This window comes from Bufo gargarizans, chromosome 3, assembly GCF_014858855.1.
Source record: "Bufo gargarizans isolate SCDJY-AF-19 chromosome 3, ASM1485885v1, whole genome shotgun sequence".
NCBI classification, from domain to species: Eukaryota; Metazoa; Chordata; class Amphibia; order Anura; family Bufonidae; genus Bufo; species Bufo gargarizans.
This window is the reverse complement of record NC_058082.1, coordinates 158,035,356-158,057,153: the sequence shown is the minus strand read 5'-3', so window position 1 is coordinate 158,057,153 and position 21,798 is coordinate 158,035,356. Positions and strand designations below refer to the sequence as shown.

The 21,798-nt window shown below is 46.3% G+C and overlaps 1 protein-coding gene across 2 annotated transcripts in view; it reads left to right on the top strand.

Moving 5' to 3' along the window:
* Nucleotides 1-389: 389 nt before the first annotated feature.
* RNF41 (ring finger protein 41) overlaps nucleotides 390-21,798 on the top strand; it is a 65,993-nt gene continuing 44,584 nt past the window's right edge. Inside the window, exon 1 of one of the 2 annotated variants that reach the window (XM_044284971.1) lies at nucleotides 390-541. The gene's annotated coding sequence lies outside the window, so the exon portion shown is untranslated. Of the gene's footprint in view, nucleotides 542-651; nucleotides 771-21,798 lie in introns of those variants that run through there. The other variant, XM_044284972.1, reaches the window with a different exon arrangement.

The window sequence follows — 21,798 nt, the reverse complement described above, 5'->3', positions numbered from 1 at the left end:
AAAAGCGGCAAATAATGCACAGCCCACAACAATTATCCCCCGGAACAAGGATGCTCCCCCTGCAACCAATGAATGGAAAGAACCAAGATGGCGGCCACAATTTACAGTGAGCCGTAATTAGAACTCTGTGGGCGTACGAGCCGGTGACGTATAGAAACAATTGACTAGCAACTACGCTCTGATTGGCCGGCAGCCCTGCTACGTCATAAGCACAGGAATGAGTTAAAGGTTCTCCCTTTTCTCAGGACACAGCGACGCCTTATTCCCCGCCTTTTTTCCTCTTCCTGTTTCTAATTCGCCAGCTAGTGAAAAGGCCACGCCCACTCTACAGAATTCTGCCATATCATTGGGTAATGTCTTCTCTTAGTCACGGGACGGACGGGCGTGACTTGGCTGTGGGTTGCATAGCAGCAGAGCTGAGAGACCGGTGGTGGCGTCAGCCTCTGTCAGGGGCAAACGGAGAGACGGAGCGCCCGGGCTTTGGAGACTCCCTGCCCCGGGAGAGGCGGCGTCCGCTCCGTTGGGGTCGGGGATAGTTACGGTGAGTTAATGCGGCTCCCGTTTGAAGTGCTCGCCTTCCTGGCTGAGGAGCTTGGAGAGGCCCCTGAAGGAAGTAGATCTTCGGGCAGGTGGGGAAAACTCCGCGAGGATGTTGTTGTGCAGGGAGCCTGGCCGGGGGTGAGCGGTGCGGGGGGAGGAGGACGAGCTAACTTCTGTTGACAGCACTTTGAAGTGTTTCCTCTGCACCCCTGTGTGTTATGGCGTCTGAGGTGAGTGCTGTGTGCAGGAGGAGAGCCTGTCGGGTGGTCCTGGCCCGTGACACTGCTGCTGTCAGGCTGGGGTAATATCCTTCCAGACCATATGCATTTATTGCATAGGTTGAAGGTTTCCTATGATACACTTGTTTCTGTATGTACAGAGTGCAGGGGCCCAATGCATATTGACCAATTCTCTAAGGCGACCAGCCGACCCCACCACAAACACTAGCACTGAAGACCTTTTACTGTACTTGCTATACAGCAATACCTGTCACATCCAGGGCCTCCCAGGTGACGTCTCCTCTCATGTAGATCTTCTGTCATCTTCTCCATTTGGTCCAGACAACTTCTCTCAGCTGCCTCGTCTTTGCAGAGTGTGACACATAAACATCTTGGGTTCCTCACTTTTTTGTACCCCCAAATACTATTCTGAAGAAAAATGAGTGCCATACAGATGATCTTCCCCATAGTAATAGTGCTCCTCATAGTCCCACCAATAGTAATTACCTTCTAGAATTAGTAATACTGCTCACGACAGTGATAGTGCTCCCCTCCATTAGTAGAAGAGCCTTTCAGCATTAATAATGCCCTTACAGAGCCCCCCAGTTGAAACAAGGCCCCCTATTGTCCCCCCAGTGGTAATAACGCTATTTACACACCCCTCAGTAGTAATAAGCCCCCCCACAGTGCTATTAGTAGAAATAAGGTGGATCTATAAAACCCTCCTATGGAGCCCCCAGTAGTAATAAGTAGGGGTGCACCGAAATGAAAATTCTGGTCCAAAACCGAAAATTCAGGATACCCCTAAACCGAAACCGAAAATGGCTTTTTGCCCAAATACTTTTAAAAGACCCCCCCACCCATAACAGTGCCATCCACAGACCCCCCCACCTCATAACAGTGCCATCCACAGACCCCCACCCACCCCATAACAGTGCCATCCACAGACCCCCCCCCACCTCATAACAGTGCCATCCACAGACCCCCACCCACCCCATAACAGTGCCATCCACAGACCCCCACCCACCCCATAACAGTGCCATCCACAGACCCCCCCCCACCCCATAACAGTGCCATCCACAGACCCCCACCCACCCCATAACAGTGCCATCCACAGACCCCCACCCACCCCATAACAGTGCCATCCACAGACCCCCACCCCATAACAGTGCCATCCACAGCCCCCATTGTACAATTAATAGATTAATAGAAAATATTTCAAAATAGCGGGGAGGGACTGGGAGGAGGAGCTGGGGGCCGGTGCGTTCACTGTGCTCCGGCCCCCAGCTCCAGTAGTTATAAAATGTTGTACAATTAATAAGCATTCTATTCATGAGGCCCCCTCTGCAGTATTACATTCAATACAGCCACATCATACTCACAGGGCTGTCATCTTAATGCTGGCCGGCCGGGCAGAGGAGCTGCAGCGTCACAACTGACGTCATGTGCCCGGCCTACTTTCTGAATGAAGGAGGCGGCGCAGGCATGTGACGTCAGTCGTGACGCTTCCGCTCGTCTGCCCGGCCGGCCAGCACAGCCCTGTGAGTAGGATGTGGCTGTATTGAATGTAATACTGCAGAGGGGGCCAAATGAATAGAATGCTTATTAATTGTACAACATTTTATAACTACTGGAGCTGGGGGCCGGAGCACAGTGAACGCACCGGCCCCCAGCTCCTCCTCCCAGTCCCTCCCCGCTATTTCCGGCCGATATGTAAAAATATCGGCAGAAACAGATTAGGTGCATTCTCGGCCGCCGAAATTTCGGTGCACCCCTAGTAATAAGAATGCCTTATGTCCCCTGGATTTAAAGTGCCCCCATATTTATATCTCCCCTACTGTTGTTATGCTCCCCCTGAAGTGCCCTAGTATTTATAATGCCCCCTGTAGTAATATTCCTCTGTTTAGTGTCCTCTGAAATAATAATTCCTCAGCCCCATATAAATATTATTTCCCTCCCTCATAGTCCCATGTAAATATCATCACACCACCTCTCCAGCCCCCTCTAATATACTGTCCCATGTAAATAGCGTCACCCCCTTCCATGCCGTCTTCAACATACAGCCCCATGTAAATAACATTACCCCTCAACATTCAGTCCCGTGTAAATGTTGAAGGTGGCTGTGGAAGGGAGTGATAAAGTCCCATGTAAATAACACCACCCCCTCAATTTTCAGTCCCATGTAAATAACTTCCCTCCCTACAGCCCTAACATACATTCCCAGTTAAATAACCGCAACTCCCAGCATTGCTCTGCCTCTCCCTTCACTTACCTCTCCTCATGTAGCAGACATCACCTCGGCTTCTTCCCAGGACTCCTCTTCACTGCTGAGCAGTGCTCTCCTACACTGGTCAAAGAATGGTGACATCATCGCAGGTCCTTTTAGGCTACTGCATTTAGAACTGATCACATGACCTGTGATGTCACCACAGGTCCTTCAGCTCTTGCAGGGCATTGGATTCAATTGTATTGCCGTCCTGAGGACGGCAATACAGTTGTATCTATCTGGCAGGCAGGATATTCAGGGCCTGGGACAAAACATTGGGGGCCCAAGCCCTGAATGTTTTGACCTAGCAACGCCCCTGACACGTTTGTGAATTTGGCTTATGTCTCTCAGGTTTAGGCTGTGTTCACATCAGTGGTGTAAACGGAAACCTCATCGCAGTGCCTGATGGAACTTGTGACTTCGCGGTTACGCGGACATGTCCACCCTGTGGGAAGATAGCGCTACATGGAGTTGTGGATGTGAACATAACCCTGTGTCTTGAGTAGACTACTGTGCTGTTTAGAGCCACAGGAAAACCTCATTCATAAAGGGTTTCTCTGAGTGTTTAATAGTTTTGACCTATCCTGAGGTTTGACTCCTGTGAACCCCACCGAACAGCTGTTTGAAGAGGCTGTGACACTCTGGTGGGTAATGTGACCTCCGCACAGCACTGTACGTTGTATTGCAGCTCTGCCTCGTTCACTTGAATGGGACTGAGCTGCGTCTTGGTCATGTGACCCATGACTTCTCTGGCCTAGAAACAGGCTGGTGTCTTCAAACGGCTTATCTGCAGGGGTGCTGCAAGTCGGGCTGCCATGATCAGGCAGGATAGGTCAGCAGTATCACATCTGTGGGGGTCTGAGTCCCAGCACCCCCCACAATCAGCTGTTTCAGAAAGCTGCAGCCCTCACCAGACCAAGCACAGCACCGTACATCGTATAATGGCTGTGCTTGCTATTGCAGCTTGGCCCCATTGACTTGAATAGGTACGGTGACATCACATGACCTAAGAGGCTGCAGTGCTCAGAGCGCACTGCCTCCACTAACTGCTCTGAGCTGGTTGTTGGACTCACACCAATCTGATGTTGATGACCTATGCTGAGGATAAGTCGTCAACATTACTTCCTGGATAACCCCTTTAAAGGGTTTTCTGAGATTTTTATACTGATGACCTATCCTCAGGATAGGTCATCAGTATCTAATCTGGGGTGGTCTGACCCCGGGTACACCCTGCCGACAAGCTGTTTGAGAAGGCATCGGCGCTCCTGTGAGCATCATAATCTTCTCTCTGCTTTTCCTAGGCCGAGTGATGACATGTTTGTGTCGCCATGACCCAGGTTAGTCAAGAGTTTGCAGGACAGACTGTGTATAAAAGAAGAAAAAACACCCTAATGGCCTCAGCAGTGATGGGCATAAATGTCATGTGACTGCTTAGTGGTTGTGTGCGCCATTCATGCACACGTCACTGCTCAGGTGAGGGGATTGTTGTTTTTTAAACACTGTCCGACCACCCTGTAATATTTTTTTTTCTTAATGTAGGACATGCATTAAAGTATACAGGTTTGAATACTTCTGAAGCGGTAGGTCATGAACGTAAGGTGGTCTTTGCTGAACCAATGCTAAATGGGTCTTGGGGGATATTTGCTGGAACATCGCCATATATGCTGCGATATTAGAATCCTACCTGAGCAAATTGTTTTATTCATGCAGGTCGTGTGAAAGAGGTTTAAGTGACATGCTCTTACTTCTACAACCTACAGCATCCAAACCTGATACTGAGGAAGCGTTACTTCGGTCTTAAGCCGTGCTCATCCCATGATATCTGCATTGTAATTCCATGTGCTTTTACACTAAGGGCTTATGCATACAACCGTATGTGTTTTGCGGTCCACTTAAAACGGATCCGCCAAAAACACTGACGTCTGCTCATATTAGGCCATGTTAATGTTAGAGTAGCAGAACAATAGAAAAAATTTTTTTTTTTTTTATTTTTATTTTTTTCTTCAGAACCAGACAAAAGTCCTGAATGCAGGAATTTTTTTGTCCTGTCTAATGGAATCTGTGACGTAGATGGTAAACAAAGCCTCTAACACTGGTCTTGGCTTGCCCTAACTTGTCAATAGCTGCTTTCGTGCCTCCACTTTGTATACTGGTCTTCAGCATTGATGTGTTGACCTGGGCACATGGCTGCTGCAGTGGTGACTTCAGTAGTGTTCGTGTTGTTCCAGCTAGGGGTAAATGTTAGATTGTGGGGGCTACAGCAGGGGTCTAGGGTTCCCCCGTATGAATGGAGTAACAGGTCAAGCATTCGCCCTCCCGCTCAGTTCAGCTGTGGGGAACTGCCAGAGGTTGTACGGTGCTCCGCCATCTCATTGATTGGAGTGGCAGTGAGCATGCTTGACCACTGCTCCATTCAAATGGAGGACAGGGGACCCCCATTCTCAGGAACAGTGGTGGTCCACCAATCTAACAGTTCTCCCCTTTCCAGGAAATGGGGAATGTGTTATAACCAGAATACCACTGTAATAGACATGTTGCAATCAGCCACATTAAATAGTCTTGTGCGTTTATCACCACTGCTATGGCTTCCATTGTGGTAACTGCCTGCACTGTATTTGTGTGAAATACCCCTATTTAAAGAGCTTGTCTCACCCCAGCAAGTGCCACTTATCATATAGACAAAGTTAATACAAGACACTTACTAATGTATTGTGATTGTCCATATTGCCTCCTTTGCCGGCTGGATTAATGTTTCCATAACATTATACACTGCTCGTTTCTATGGTTACGAGTCGACCATCCTGCATTCCAGCAGTGGTGGACGTGCTTGCACACTAGAAGAAAAATACTGGACTATGCGGACCCTCGCAGTCCCAGCCACTGAATGCTTATCCCTTATGGCCACTAATGCTGGATTACAGGGTGATTGTAACCATGGAAACAAGCGGTGTATAATGTGATGGAAAAATGAATCCAGCCAGCAAAGGAAGCAATATGGACAATCACAATACATTAGTAATTGCTTTGTATTAACATCCACTACATGATAAATGCCATCTGCTGAAGTGAGACAATCCCTTTAATATATCTGTGTAAACCAGCCATGGGAAGTGGGGAGGTGGGAGCTGCATGCAAGTTGCTTCACAGCAAGGCCATGTTCACACCATAGTGGTGTACGGTATAATCTGTAAGCTGATGATTCACAATGTACCATAGAATATCTGGAAACATCGGTACTAAATATAAATAACAGTGCAGACTGCCCCCACCTCTGCCATCCCTCTCGCTGATCATCACTGCTGACGCCTTTCATTGCGGAAGTCTTCCCTCTTGGATACGAAGGCATATGAGAAGGGGGGGGGGGGGGATTTGGGTCCCGAATTAAAACACTTTGTCCAGCTCATCCCTCATGATGGCACAACAGGAGGTTGTTCCCCGACGGTGCCTATTCACGATCTAGAGTTTAGCTCAAAGCTGTATTTGGAGCCACATTCCTCCATGGACAATATTAATGGAAATTATATGTAATTCAAGGCGTGCAAGACATGTATGTGTACGGGCCATGTGATTTATAGGGTATAGTGTACTGTACACCTGGAGATGGTAGTATGGGTCAGCCTGAAGTTAAAGGAACATTAGTGTGACCAGAGCACTGACATTTGGGAAAGTTCCTACCCAGACCTGTTGTATGGGAGGCAGCACCATCCTGGCTGGGAATTCCTGTATGGATTACAGCTATCCCTACTATTGCAAGAAATTGGTATGTCTACCTCACGACAAGTAAATTTCAGTAAATGTCAACTTGTGCACAACTAAACTCTAAACTTCTGTTATTCTACCTATTTGCACCGAAGGGTGCTGATTTCTCTAGCATTAGGGACCCTGCCTTCATTGCACCTAATACACATAACCTCAAGGGCACCTCTGTCTCCTCCGGGAAGGAGACTCCCCTCACTGCATGCCAACCCAGGGAGCTACAAACTGCAATAGACACTGCATTCCTCTGTTCACATTCACACTTACAGCCATTTTCACACATATAGCTGTGGCTATGCACGCTGCACAGGTCCTGTAATCCTTTGCCACTCCTCAGTCCCGGTGTGTCCTGGCTAGTGCCATGTAAAGATCTTGTGAAACCCTTAAGACTGCTTCTGAACTTTGAAGTTATGCAGGCAGGTGGGTTCTCGGTTGGCCTGGTTTCGTCGGGAGGGTTTTCTCCTTTCTTCTCCCTTGAGTTCATACCAACACGGAATCCCAAGCTTGTCCTGCATCGGTATGAAGTTAGTTTGGTTACCTCATCGTTGATGTCCATGTCTGCCATGTGCCAGTGCTGTCAGCCTGGCTCGGTTTCTTATATATACCTTGTAGACATCCGGAGTAGGCTTAGAGGTAGAGACTAGGCTTAGAGGTAAAGGGAATCCTTTTATTGCCGATGTTCTAATAAGACAATTTATTCTTTCTTGTATTTAAGTCTAAACAGAGGTGGGTTTGTTGATCAAGGATGCAGATAAAGAGTTGCAACTGGGTTCTGTCATCAAGATTTAGTTTTCTGGCAGAATCAAAAAGTTTGTCTCTGGTTTATTCCTGACTCTATGAAATTGTGTGTTTCTTTTTTTTCTCCTTCAAATAAATATCATCTGAGATGTTGTCCTTTTAGACTTGGTTCCCCCCCTAAATTATAATTTGTGCTGTCATGAGGAATGAGCTGGAAAATAGGATTTAGACTTGCCAGTAATTCGGTTTTTCAGAGATTCCCTTATGACCGGACCCGTACATGCAGCGACCGGGCCAGAGGGGCAATATGTGAGTGTGTTGGTTGGACGATGGGGGTCGTAGTAGCTTTACTCACTGTTCTGTAGCTCCCTGGGGCGGCGTGTAGTGATGGGAAGGCTAGCACCAGTTCCTTTGGGGCACACTCTGCTGTACAGGGATTCCTGCCAGATTGTGGTTGAGGTGCCCTTGGTGGTGTGGGTTTAGGCTAGGTCTACACGGCGACATTTGTCGCGCAACATTTTGTTGTACTAATGTCGCGCGACAATTTTTATAATGGCAGTCTATGGTGTTGCACTGCCACATGCAACATACTGCAACGCAACAGTCGCAGAAAATCGATTTGAAACGGTTGCATCGTAGTCGCACGTTGCAGTGTGACACACAGACTGCCATTATAAAAATTGTCGCGCGACATTAGTACAACAAAATGTTGCGCCCTAGTCGCGCGACAAATGTCGTCGTGTAGACCTAGCCTTAAGGTGCCGTGTAGGCAGGGTCCCTGGTGTTTGACGCTAGCACCATAAGGTGCAAATGGGTGATAAGATTGCACAATGAGACCAGTTCTCTTAACAAATTCCAAGTACTTTACTGAAGCTGATCCAAAGATCGCCAATGTGCGCAAAAGTCATTTACAGCAAGGGAGATTCTACAATGGCTCAGGTTAGTTCCCAAAAGTTGCATAAGGGGTAGTTTTACTCTATAGCAATATTCTCACTCCCTCTCTGGATTGCCTGGATCTTCTATAATCTTTCCCTTCTATGGGCTGGTACATGGAACTAACTGCTGGATTTTAGATAACTCTCCAAAATTGCTGCTGAGGTGCAGCTTTTTCCTCAGACATCACTCTATCCGTGCTGCTCTCTAGGGAGGAGAAGCAGGAGTCAGCCCTGGGAGGTTTGTTAGAACCTCCCCCTCCCTGTGCAACTTCATGGAAACTCGGGCACAAGCACATTTTCATGAAACACAATCGCAATATTAAGCCGTGTGTTTCAGGACACTGCATACATTCCCTCCCTTACAAACTATTATGTAAATATTAAAGCGAACCTGTCATCTGGATTTTGTGTATAGAGCTGAGGGCATGGGTTGCTAGATGGCTGCTAGCACACCCGCAATACCTAGTCCCCATGGCTCCTTTTTTTTTTTTTTTTTTTTTTTTAACACAATAAAAGCACACAGAGCTATGGGGACTGGATATTGCGGATGTGCTAGCGGCCATTTAGCAACCCATGTCCTCAGCTCTATACACAAAATCCCGGTGACAGGTTCCTTTAAGATAAAATGTATATAGATAAGATTTTCTTATGATTTTAATCGTTTGCATCCATCCTGGTGTAGTAATCTGGAGAAACACTGGTGGGTGGAGGTGGAAGGGGGCTTTTAACCTCTATTTCCTGTCCCAATGAGGTCAAATGGCAATCTCCTGTTGTGCTGTCATGAGGGAATCTCTGGAAACTGAACTACCAGTAAGGCTACTTTCACACTGGCGTTTTGAATTCCGTTTGTGAGATCTGTTTCAGGGCTCTCGCAAACAGTTCAAAACGGATCAGTTCAGCCCCAATGCATTCTGAATGGATAAGTATCTGTTCAGAATGCATCAGTTTGGCTCCATTCTGCCTCCACTCTGGATGCGGACACCAAAACAGTGCCTGCAGCGTATTGGTGTCCGCCTGGCGATGCGGAGACAAACGGATCCGTCGTGACTTAGAACGTAAGTCAACGGGGACTGATCTGTTTTCACTGACACAATATGGTGCAATTGAAAACGCATCTGTCCCCCATTGGCTTTTGATGTAACTCAGGACGGATCCGTTTTCGGAGTCGGAAACTGCCTGCTTGATCCGCCACTGACTGAAAGCATTTGTGAGACGGATCCGGATCAGTCTCACAAATGGATTGCAAGGACTGATCCGTCTCTCCGCTTGTCATGCGGACAGACGGATCCGTCTTGTATATTTTTTTTCACATTTTTACCGGTCTGCGCAGGCAGGAAGGACTGATCCAGCATTCAGGCAAGTCTTCAGTTTTTTTTCGCCAGAGATAAAACCGTAGCATGCTGCGGTTTATCTTTTGCCTGATGCAAACTGAACAGATTACTCTCCATTCCGAATGCACAGGGATATGCCTGATCAGTTCTTTTCCGGTATAGAGCCCCTGTGACGGAACGCTATGCCGGAAAAGAAAAGCGCTAGTGTGAAAGTACCTTTTTATTTTTTAAGAATAATTCAAACAGATCCGTTCTGAACTTGCACGCCCATCCACCCACAGGCTATAAGTGGCCATGCATTTTACATAGGGCCACAGATAGTGTATTCTCAAGTCATATTTATTGATTTTTGTACCGCATATTTGGGGTGTATTTCTCATGTATTCTGCATCTAATCCACTGCATGCAGATGTGGCCTGGGGCTCCTAAATTCTACAGTGTGTGTGTGTATATGATAAATATCAACATGGAAATGTCTGTGGGACTATACATCACCATGGGCTGACAGTACTGTGGGAATAGACAAGCTCACACTCTGCATATAGCCTTATGTCAGAATTTATTCTGACTGCCTACCATATGGGCAAGCTCGATGACCTTCCATATCTAGTTCTTCGATGGACAAGACTCCTCGGGGTTTAGGAAGTCATTCTATCAGTAATCGTCACTTCCTCACACTTCTCTTGAGACCTTCCTTTCTGTATAATTTTTCTGGTCTCCAAGCTGACTGACTACCTGGCCATCCTGTTAATACAGTGTCAATAATGCTTGGGTATGGTTTCCACTTTATTGACATAAAACCAATTTAATGGGGCATTATAAGAGTGCTTTTCTTTCATCCCACAAAACTGCAGGAAATCAACAAGGAAAGAATGGAATTTATCCAACTTATCTTTGTCTCAGTTTCTGGCCCTCTACTTGCAGTCAATATTTTTTGTCCTCGGGATAGACCATCAGACACCCTGTACCCCTGCCAATCAGCTGTTCTGCTGTGGGGACGGAACTATACAGCTCCGTCCATTATGTAGTGAGAGCAGCGCTGCAGTAATGAGCTCATCCACTACACAATGGAGCTACTGGGTATTCCACTTAAGTTTTTCCCTGTCCACAGGATGGGGAACAACTTTTAGATTGGTGGGGTCTAGGGCTGAAACTATTACCCGATTGAATCGAGTAATTTGACTCACAAAAATCCTCAATGCAAATTTTCTGCATCGAGGATTCGTTTGTCATGTGACCACAGAGCCGGAGTGAAGCGCTTGCTATTACTTACCGCTCCATGGTCACCCGCTGGCCTGTACCGCGCTGCACTTTCAGCCCTGACAGTGCATACGTGCACGATGACCCGATGCTGTGTGACGTCAGGACGGTAGTGCGGAGAAGACAGGAAAAGGCAAGCTGATGGCACTGAGGTGGGGGAACAGGGCTGATGGCACAGGGGGAGCTGATTGGACTGGGAGATGGTGGAGCTGATGGCACTGGGGGGGAACTGATGCAGTTGAGCTGATCACACAGGGGAGAACGAAGGGTATTGGGGAATGATGGCAGGGGGTCTGAGTTTTTATGAAGGAAAACAGTATTAATTCATTTTTATTATTTTATTATTGGAGTTCTTGATTAATTGTAAAATTAGGTAGAATACTCTATTGCTAAAATCATTTACTACTGCTAGGACCCCCTGACCATGAGAACAGGGGCCATGTGGATCCCTCTGAAATGAATAGGAGCAGCCAGTTGTGTATGCAACCATTCACTTCTATGGGATTTCCGGAGAGGAGTGCTGTACTCGGCTACAGAGGTCGGGCTAAACTTTTTCTTGCAGAGTAAGACTACTTTCACACTAGCATTCGGGGCTCCGCTTGTGAGTTCCATTTGAAGGCTCTCACAAGTGGCCCCGAACGGATCCGTACAGCCCCAATGCATTCTGAGTGGATGCGGATCCTCTCAGAATGCATCAGTTTGGCACCGTTTGGCCTCCGCTCAGCAGGCAGACACCCGAACGCAGCTTGCAGCGTTTTCGTGTCCGCCTGGCCGTGCGGAGCCAAACGGATCCGTCCAGACTTACAATGCAAGTCAATGGGGACGGATCCGTTTGACGTTGACACAATATGGTGCAATTTCAAACTGATCCGTCCCCCATTGACTTTCAATGTAAAGTCAGGAGTCCCTATTAATATACCATCAGATCGGAGTTTTAATTAGGGGGGGGGGGGAGGGGGGGGGAGGCCGCACTGGTCACAATACTTGGACTCAGCACTGGCCGGCCACCAATGAATATAGAGGGAGGCCGCACTGGTCATATTTAATACTGGGGAGGGAGGGCGGGGGAGGCCGCACTGGTCATATTTAATACTGGGAATCCGCACAGGCCACCGATGAATATAGAGGGAGGGGGGCCGCACTGGTTACAATTAATACTGGAGAGGGAGGGGGGGCCGCACTGGCCACCAATAAGTTAAATACAGGGGGGGAGGTCTGCTGCCTGGCAGCATCTGCCAGGCAGCAGCGGGCAGTCATGTACACAGTTCTCAGTATATTCTAACTTGAAGTGTCCCCATCACCATGGGAACGCTTCTGTGTTTAGAATATACTGTCGGATCTGAGTTTTCCGAAGTGAAAAATCAGATCTGAAATAAACAGTTATGCAAACGGATCCGTTCTGAACGGATGCAAGCGTTTGCATTATAGGAGCGGATCCGTCTGTGCAGACACCAGACGGATCCGCTCCTAACGCAAGTGTGAAAGTAGCCTAATTAAATGCTCCTCTTAGCATTTCTGAGGCATATTTTTAGCTGAGCATAGTGTACCAAAGTCCCAGTAATTCAAATACATCAGCATATATTATGTTGAGTGATGTAGGGAACCATTACTAGCCTACTCTAAAACAGGCTTCCATGCATGAATAGCAAACTTGGACAACTTTTAAATTGATCTGATTTGTACACCATTTAAAAAACCGTTTTCCCATCATTTTTAAAAATATAATGTAGCCAGACATGCTGAGGAAAACCTAACCTCCATACTGCACCAGTGTTCCCTGGCTGAGCCCTTCATACCTGATGAGACAGAAGACTGATCAGAGGCTCAGCTGGCGCATGCTGGTGCAGTGTACTCTGATGTTTTCCTCCATAAGCCCACATGTCTGGGCTGCACAGGTAGCAAAGTTATTAGTGCTCTAGATACCAGCACCATAGATCCAGTGCCCAGAGGTGAGACGTCAGAGCGGCACAGAAGTATCTCCAGCTTTTTGGGGGGGATAGTGCTGGTAGGACAAATTAATACAGGGGATACAGAATGCTAATAACTCAGCCACCTGACTGTGTAGCCCAAACCTTACTGACTGCACCAGCATGCCCTGGCTGAGCACTTGAGCCTCGGCTTGTTCTTCTGACCATTGGTATGAGAGGCTCAGCCAGGTCATGCTGGTGCAGTCAGAGCCGCAGTGTAATGTAATTTTAATAGAAGCCAGGCTTGCTGAGAGGACAGATGCTGAGGGCCTGGAGGCGGTGAACACAGGACAGGAGGTGCACAGTACTTCATCATACCTCTCCTGAGTCTTGACCCCAGAGTGGACCTCTTGCCTGGCAGCGACCTCCCCTCCCCCTGATGTCTCCAGCAGTCAGAAGAATTTCTACCCTTCTCTCCAGTAATTGGCCTGGTTAGCAGTCCGTGTAAAAGTATCTTTAGTTGGCTGTCTTAAGCTTATAGAACACCTGCAGATGATACTGAAGATCGGCACTAAATGAGAATTCGCAGGAGCGTTCGTTAGCGATGATCTGACGGTGTAATAGTGTCGCCAGTTACTCTATGAACGAGCAATCAGTCTTTCATTAGGTTTAAAAATCATCTCTTACCAGCGGCAGATTGTGCTGTCCTAATTACACTCTGCTGCTGGCAAACAATGATTATGTGTGAGGACTCGTGATGGCAATAGCGTCTCATACTATGGAGGAGATCGCTGCATGTAAGAGCAGGTGACTGCCGGGGAGGAACGCTTCCCTCCTGACAACTGTATGCAAACTCTGCAGGTGTAATATAAGCTTTACCTTTAGGCTGCCATTGTATTTATCCTGGACATGCATGTGGATAGGGGTTAACTGGGAACAACCGGGATACCCCTTTTAACAGATGTGAACATGGCATTAGGTCTGACAGCTCTTGCTGCTCGTGATTTGGGGTGGTGTCAGACTGCTAAAGCCTACGTTATATCGTAAGGCTTCACCTAAGACTTTAGTGCAGTGACATGATGTAATGTGCAGCCTACATTCAGTCACAGGATCAAAGCGGATCAGGTTGTAAATGATGCATCCTGATTACTTATTGACTAAAATCACATTAATGCTGCCCGTAAACGCTGTGGCATGCAGTGTAGCATCTGTTACGTAAGTGATGAGTTCACCGCTATGATTTTTCAATTTGGCATGGAGCTATACAGTATAGTGACACACAGATTCATTGCAGGTGAATTTCATCTTTATAAGATAGGAATTTCATTCTCAAGCCCTCAGTTTGTACTTCCATGTGCGATGCAGCTGCCATGTCTAAATGTTCACCTTACATATTAATGGTTGGTTCACTTCCTTCCTTCAGATGCGGCTCTTTACTTAAAAGGGCTTAAGGGTTTTTCAATAATAATTACTTTAACACCCGCGGCCTGCATACTTGCCTGCTCCCTTGCGCTCAGCTCCTCTGTCCACTGTAGTATTGGCATCTGCATGGGCATGATCACATGCTCTGCTGTAGCCAATAACTGCCTTCAGGAATGAAGTGGCTCCATTGCTGCTGAAGCCAGTCATTGGCTGCAGTGGACCATGTGACCATACCCATGCAGTGGCAGATGTAAACACTACGTGGACTAATATGGACACAGTGGAAGCAATATGGAGGACCAGAGCAGAGTATTAGTCTTTGATTATGGAGGCAGGCTGTGGGCATTGGATAAAAAGTAATTATTTCCAGGGAAAAAAAAAAAAACTTCTGCTTCCATTCCAATTTTATGTAGGACCAGGACAAAAAGGCACTCGGTGCTCCGTTCCAGCGCTGTCCAAACTTGCCATTGTCTGGCATGTAAACCTCCAGGCAGGATCACTGCTGTGGTCATTCAGTCCTTGCTTAAGGCTACTTTCACACTAGCGGCAGTGTGATCCAGCACTAATACATTCCTATGGGGAAAAATGACGGATCCGGCAAGTCTTTCAGGGTTTTTTTTTCACTACGGTTTTATCTTTTGCCTGATCAGTCAAAATGACTGAACTGAAGACATCTTGAACGGATTGCTCTCCATTCAGAATGCATGGGGATAAAACTGATCAGTTCTTTTCCGGTATAGAGCCCCTAGGACGGAACTCTATGCCGGAAAAGAAAACTGCTAGTGTGACAGTACCCTAAGCCGCACATCATTGCTGGGTCACGTGTTTGGAAATACATCACCGCTGATTGGCCTTAGCAGCACATGTGACCCCATCCAAGTTTGTGCCGGGGACTGGAAGAGGCTGGACCCTCTGCACTGGAATGGAGCATCAGGGAGATTTCTATGTAGGGTACAGCACTCTCCAGGGCATAGATAAAATTGACGGTCTTCCCTCTTTCTGATTGTACATTTTTATTTTATTTTTTTACATTTTCTGTACATGATGATTTAGAGATTCTTTACAGCAGTCATATGCATGTTAAACATGCTCCTGACCTCTGCACAGGTCACAGAGGGAGTAGATAAGCTGTTATATCACCTTTTTATGAATGTTTGATCCTGTGATAATGGGATGACTGCTGAGAAGTGATTTGTGCAGATCATGAGGGGTCTGCATATTAGTGGCCTTAGAGACCAATGCCAAAACTGTGTGTAGGATTAATAAAACCCCAAAACAGTCTGAAAACAATAGGTTATGCGGATGCACCTAATTTCTGGTGAGGCTTGCGACTTGTCATAAATTTGGTGCACCTTCGGCAGTCTGTGCGTCTGGTGTAAAAAAAACAGACGTTTACGCCTGTTCGCAGGTCAGGGCTGATGCACAAACTGGGTCTTGCAACTTATTGACGCATAAAAATATTAGTAAAAGACCCCAATTCTCTTTAAAGGGTTTTCCGGTTAGATTGTTATCCCCTAGCCCACTGCTGGTACCCTCTCCTATCACACGAACAGGGGCCCCGTATCCCCCTAAAATGAATGTAGTGGCCTTTCGCACACCCTTGTTGCCGCTTCATTCATTTCTATGGGAATTCTAGAGATGGCGGAGCACTGTACTCGGCTAGATCTGGAATTCCATAGCCACGAATGGAGCGCAATGTTGGTTGCTAGGCCAGCTAACTTACTATTGGTCCTTGATTTTTAAGTACTCAGTTACCTATGCTGTATACGTCAGGCCCTATTCTGTTACTGTGTTGTGTACAGTTTTTGTTCTTCTGTAACTTGAAATCCAATAGAGAGTTTAAAAAGAAATGAATGGTGCGGTCGCACACATGCCCAACGGGCTGCAGGGGTATGGGGCCCCTGTTCTCGTGATGTAACTTATGATGAACGAACATACAAGAGTGAATTTTGTGAATAATTTATTGAACCTCTGATTTCTTCATTTGAAGGTGTGTACACCAGCTCTCTATTACTCCTCTATACAGGTTGTCATGATGAGTAGTTGTTACCGTACTTATAAGTCTGTAAAGTTTATATATTAACTTGCCGTTACTTTATGAGATGATTCTGAAGTCCTGTTTGGCTTCTGAATCACAAAATGTGGGTGTCTGTATATCGGAGAATGCTAAAAGAAGCATTCATGACCTGCCTGGTGGAGCAAGCTGGAGTGAAAGTCGGCATGCAGCTGTATGAGGGTGCTGTGGTGGTGGGCAGCCTCCAGCTCTTCTATGGCAAGTAAGTTTAGAATTGCATCATGGCTTAGACTAACTTCAACACACGTGTTCGTTCCAGGAAACGGTCTGCGTGATGGTTCCCTTTCCCAGAATGGACACTGCTCCTCTGACCCGAACTCGCATAACTATTTATAATGCTGTGAGTTCCTGTCCGACCACCGGTCTGCTGCGCTGTACTCTGTAGACCTGTGGTCTGGGCGAGAGGTGCAGTGTTTGGTCTGGGAACTGCAGCCATCACACAGAGGGTGCTTCCCCAACCAAACACCCCTTTTGTGAAATTAGCTTTGGGTTGCAATCGCACATACAGATCTTGTGGCCTTATTTATTCTATATCCTCTCCAGCAAAACGTTTGAGCGGATTGCAGGAGTATTTTCTTCTTGTATCCACATCTAGCGTATATCCTTGATATCTTCTTGTTAAGGAGCTAAATGAAATAAACAAAAATTTTATTTTTTTCTTGCATTTCTTTTACTGATGGTAGGAGTACAAGACCATTTTTACATATTGCTTTTTATGACACTGGATGTATAGTAGTTTGAAGATTTTTCTTTTTTGGTGGCTGTGCTATCCCGTTAGAGCTTTTAATGACCTTTTGTCAAAACGAATGAAGACACTGTCACAAATGGCTCCTTTACATGGCCGACACAGCAGGCACTTGTCCAGACGGAGCGGTTTGTTCCTGATAATTGCCTGCTCTTCAGAGAAGGTGAGAGCTGCATTTACATGCAGCAATAATTTCCTCTCGATCAGGAATACCAACTGTTACTGTGATTTGCTCTTCACCATAGAGAATCATCGCTGTGGAAGAAGCACAATCTGCTGCCCTCGACCGATGACTTAGCAGTGATGAACCATCCATTTCAGATGGCTACACCGCTTTCCCGCAAGAACACCCCCTAGTTGGACGAGTTGGCTAAACATTTAATAAGTGGTGCAGCGCATGTATGCCAGAATGCTGGTGTGTTTTGATTTGCATTAGTAAATTACTCCACTGTGTAAAAACTCTGCCTGTACAGGGGAGTAACATGCCATCAAAGTGGCTGCAGGTTAGTCCGTGTCAGATGCCACACTAAGAAACCAGCTGCAGTTTGTGCTAAATGGCCTTTCTGTGGTTTCTGAACAGAAAGGATAGCCTTCTCTTTCCACAAGTATCAATGAGACTTGGTTTGCCATGACCCCAGCAGTCTGTGTGGATGCTAGAATGGCGGTCATAATGTCTCTGCTGGACAGCATGTGTAATAACTTGCAGATATGTAATATAAGGGCGGTTTCTAAGTGCAGAATATCCAAGGTCTACTGTTCTGGTACAATTCTCAGCACCCCTACAGAGCAACTGTGTCGTCGTCCGCCCAATTATTTACATCGCTCCATCTACTTTGTAGCTGCTGCATGGTGCAGCTTTGCAGTATTCCTAAGTACTCTGTTCCCATTATTATTTTAAATGATTATTAACAAATTATGTAATTTTTTTCCATCATTTTAGCTGATAAATGCCTGTTCCATAGAAGTCTATACTATTAATCCGCTTGTGTGTCAGTCTCATTTTATTAGGAGTTCGGTAAGGCTACTCACATCTTGTATTTTTCTTTCTGGTTTTGAGATCCAGCAGAGGATCTCAGAACCGTCGGAAACCGTATCCGTTTGAATAATGCAACCAGCAGCATCTGTTCAATTCCGATCGAAAATGAACATGCTGTTTTCGTGTCCAAAAAAAGTCTGCGGCACCGTACATAGAATGTGTCGGCAGATAAGAACCATTTGACCCATCTAGTCTGCCCAATATACTGAATACTATGGATAGCCCCTGGCCCTATCTTATATGAAGGATGGCCTTATGCCTATCCCATGCATGCTTAAACTCCTTCACTGTATTTGCAGCTACCACTTCTGCAGGAAGGCTATTCCATGCATCCACTACTCTCTCAGTAAAGTAATACTTCCTGATATTACTTATAGAAACATACATGGTTTTTGATGCCAGAGCCGTTCAGTTTCCGATGCCGCACACAAACGGTAGGCAACAAACTGAAAGGAAATGCATTCTGGTGCACTCAGTTCCGGTTTGTTCAGTTTTGTCCCCATTGACCATGAATGGAAGTGGTGTGTGTTGGTTTTCTTTTTTTTTTTTTTTTTTTTTTTTTTTTTTTTTTTCCCCTTTCTCTGGTTTTGAAGTCCCCTGCCACATCTCCAAACTGGAAAGGAAAACACAGATGTGAATAAAGAAACCTAGCATTTTTCTCTTGTGTTACAGGAGGCTTTTCTGGTTTCTATAAACCCTGAGCTTTCCATTTCAGTACTCTAAATGGCCCTGCTTCAAAAAGAACATGACCACCTTTGCTTCAGGACTAGCCCAGAAACTGATCTTCACAGTATCTTTGAAAAACGATGTTTCTTGTCTTCGGCTTTTGGTCCAGAGATGATTATCGTGAACGGCATATCATGACAACCAGTTGGCTGGAGCTACACGTTAATCCTTTATAATGCTTCATCCATAACCGCGAGGGAGCTGCTAATATCACATAAGCAGGGGGCAGGCATTGCTGTCTGTAATGGCAGAACACAATTCAGTCTCCTGAAATGCACAGAAAATATAGATAACTTTGTCCCCTTCTTAAAATGAGTTTATTTTATGGGATTGCACATTTTGCATGGATGTTGCATACTTTCTGTAAATGTGGCATTACTACTGGTTACATAGGGTTTATTGTGAATGTGTTTACTGTCTGTCTATAAAGCAGAGACTGCTGCAGGGTCAAAATCCAGACTTTGCATCTAATTTGCATGCTATTGACCTAGATATACTGTAAACGAGAATTCACGAGGAGCGCATAATACACTGCCGCTTACATTACCAGGAAAAAAACACCAGTCGAGTTGTCCAAAATTGGCAAGATTTAGCATAATGAATAAAAACTACTAGCACACTAGTCAGAGGTACCTAGGGCTGCAGTAAACTATTTGAGTAATTGAGTATTCTATCAATTACTTGATTTAATCGTGAAAAAATAATCTAATAAGAAAAAATGAATTAATAGACTGTTTTCCTTTATAAAAACTCATCAGACCCCCTGCCATCAGTCCCGAACACCCTTTGTTTCCCCCCTTTGCGATCAGCCCAAGTGCATCAGTTCTCCCAGTGCCTTCAGCTGCACTGCCCCAGTGCCATCAGCCCCTCCATGCCATCCATTGCCAGCTGTCCCCCCTTCAGTGCCATGTCCCCAGCGCCAGTTAAATAAAATACTTACCTTTCCTGTAGGGGCGCAGCTCCACGGCGCTTTTCTCTTCTCCGTGCACTGCACTGGATCCTGATGTCACACAGCGTCGGGTCATAGTGCGCGTTTACGTGCACTATGACCTGATCATGGGTCAGGATCCAACGTGGTACGGGCCTGCAGGTTACCACCGAACGGTAAGTAATAGCAAGCGCTTCACTCCCGCTCCATGGTCACATGAAACAAATTTTGTGTCTAATTACTCTATTCAATCAAGTAATTGTTTCAGCCCTAGAGGTACCGTGATTTTATCTAATGTCTAAAATTCCTTTTAGTGTGTGGTCAGCAAAGTCCATCACAGCCTACACCTCTGACCAAAACATTCGCTTTCTGTACAGCATGGTCTGTGTGGAGTAGAGGTGCATGGAGCAAATGGTTAATAAATAGTAGGACTGAAACGATTACTTGATTGAATCGAGTAATTCGACACCAATCATCAATGTAAATTTTTGTCATGTGACCACGGAGCGGGAGTGAAGTGCTATTACTTACCGCTCCGTGGTCACCTGCCAGGCCCGTACCGCGCTGTACTGGATCCTGACACATCGTCAGGTCATGGTGCACATAAGCGCGCACTATGACCCGACGCTGTGTGCAGTCAGGATCCAGTGCAGCACACGGAGAAGAGGAAGGAGCTGTGGAGCTGCACCCCTACAGGAAAGGTAAGTATTTTATTTCTCTGGTGCTGGGGACATGGCACTGAAGGGGGACAGCTGGCAATGGATGGCAAGGAGGGGCTGATCTGATGGCAGTGGGGGAAATGTCATGGAGGGGCTGATGGCACTGAGGCAGTGCAGCTGAAGGCTCTGTGGTGGGGGACAGCTGAAGTAACTGGGGGAACGAAGCTGATGGCACTGCGGTGGGGGGGGGAGAGCTGATGGCACTGGGGGATAGTGGAGCTGATGCACTTGGGTTGATCGCACGGTGGGGAACAAAGGGTGTTGGGGACTGATGGCAGGGATCTGAGTTTTTATAAAGAAAAAACGGTCTATTAATTTTTTTTCTTATTGGAGTACTCTATTAATCGTAAAAAATAGATGGAATACTTGATTGCTAAAATAATAGTTTACTGCAGTCCTAATGGTGTAATACAGCAGATAAAATATCTTTATGTAAATACATGGGGGTATGTGCATCTGTAGATTTATGTATATATATACTTACCCAAATCTAGGGGGAGTAAGGAAATGGCAGGTTGGATTTCAGCATGCCCCTTCATTCCTTCGCACAAAAGAGGTGTCCAGAGGCTTATTCCCTTATCCCCCATTGTTTTTCCTGTGTAAGGGGGAGGCTGGGGTGGGGTGGAAGTAATGTATGGCTCCCCAAGATGGAAGAATATATAAAACTAGTAGTTATTCAATAGGAACTTTTTCAGATCCCTTTTTAAAGGGGGTTTTCCAGGATTTTAATATTGATGACCTATCCTCAGGTCATCAATATCAGATAGCGGGGGTCTGGCACCCCTGCCAATCAGCTGGTTGAGGAGAAGACCGTGTCCGTGTGAGCGCAGCCTTCTCTTCATTGTTTACCTGCTTGCCACCGGCAAGAAGCTGTCCCATTCACTTCAATGGGATGGCTATGTAGTATGCACTTGAACAGGAACGATCTGTCTCATTGAGGTAAATGGGACGGCTTCATGTAATTATGCCTGCTCACCACAGCAATGTTGATGGTGAGCAGGTAAACAATGAAGGAAAGGCAGCACTCGCACGGCCTTCTCCAACAAGCTGATCGGCGGGGGTGCCAGGTAGGGCTGAAACGATTACTCGATTAAATCGAGTAATTCGACACAAAATCCTCGGTGCAAATTTTTTGCATCGAAGATTCGTTTGTGTCATGTGACCACGGAAAATCCCGGAAAACCTTTGCTGACAGAT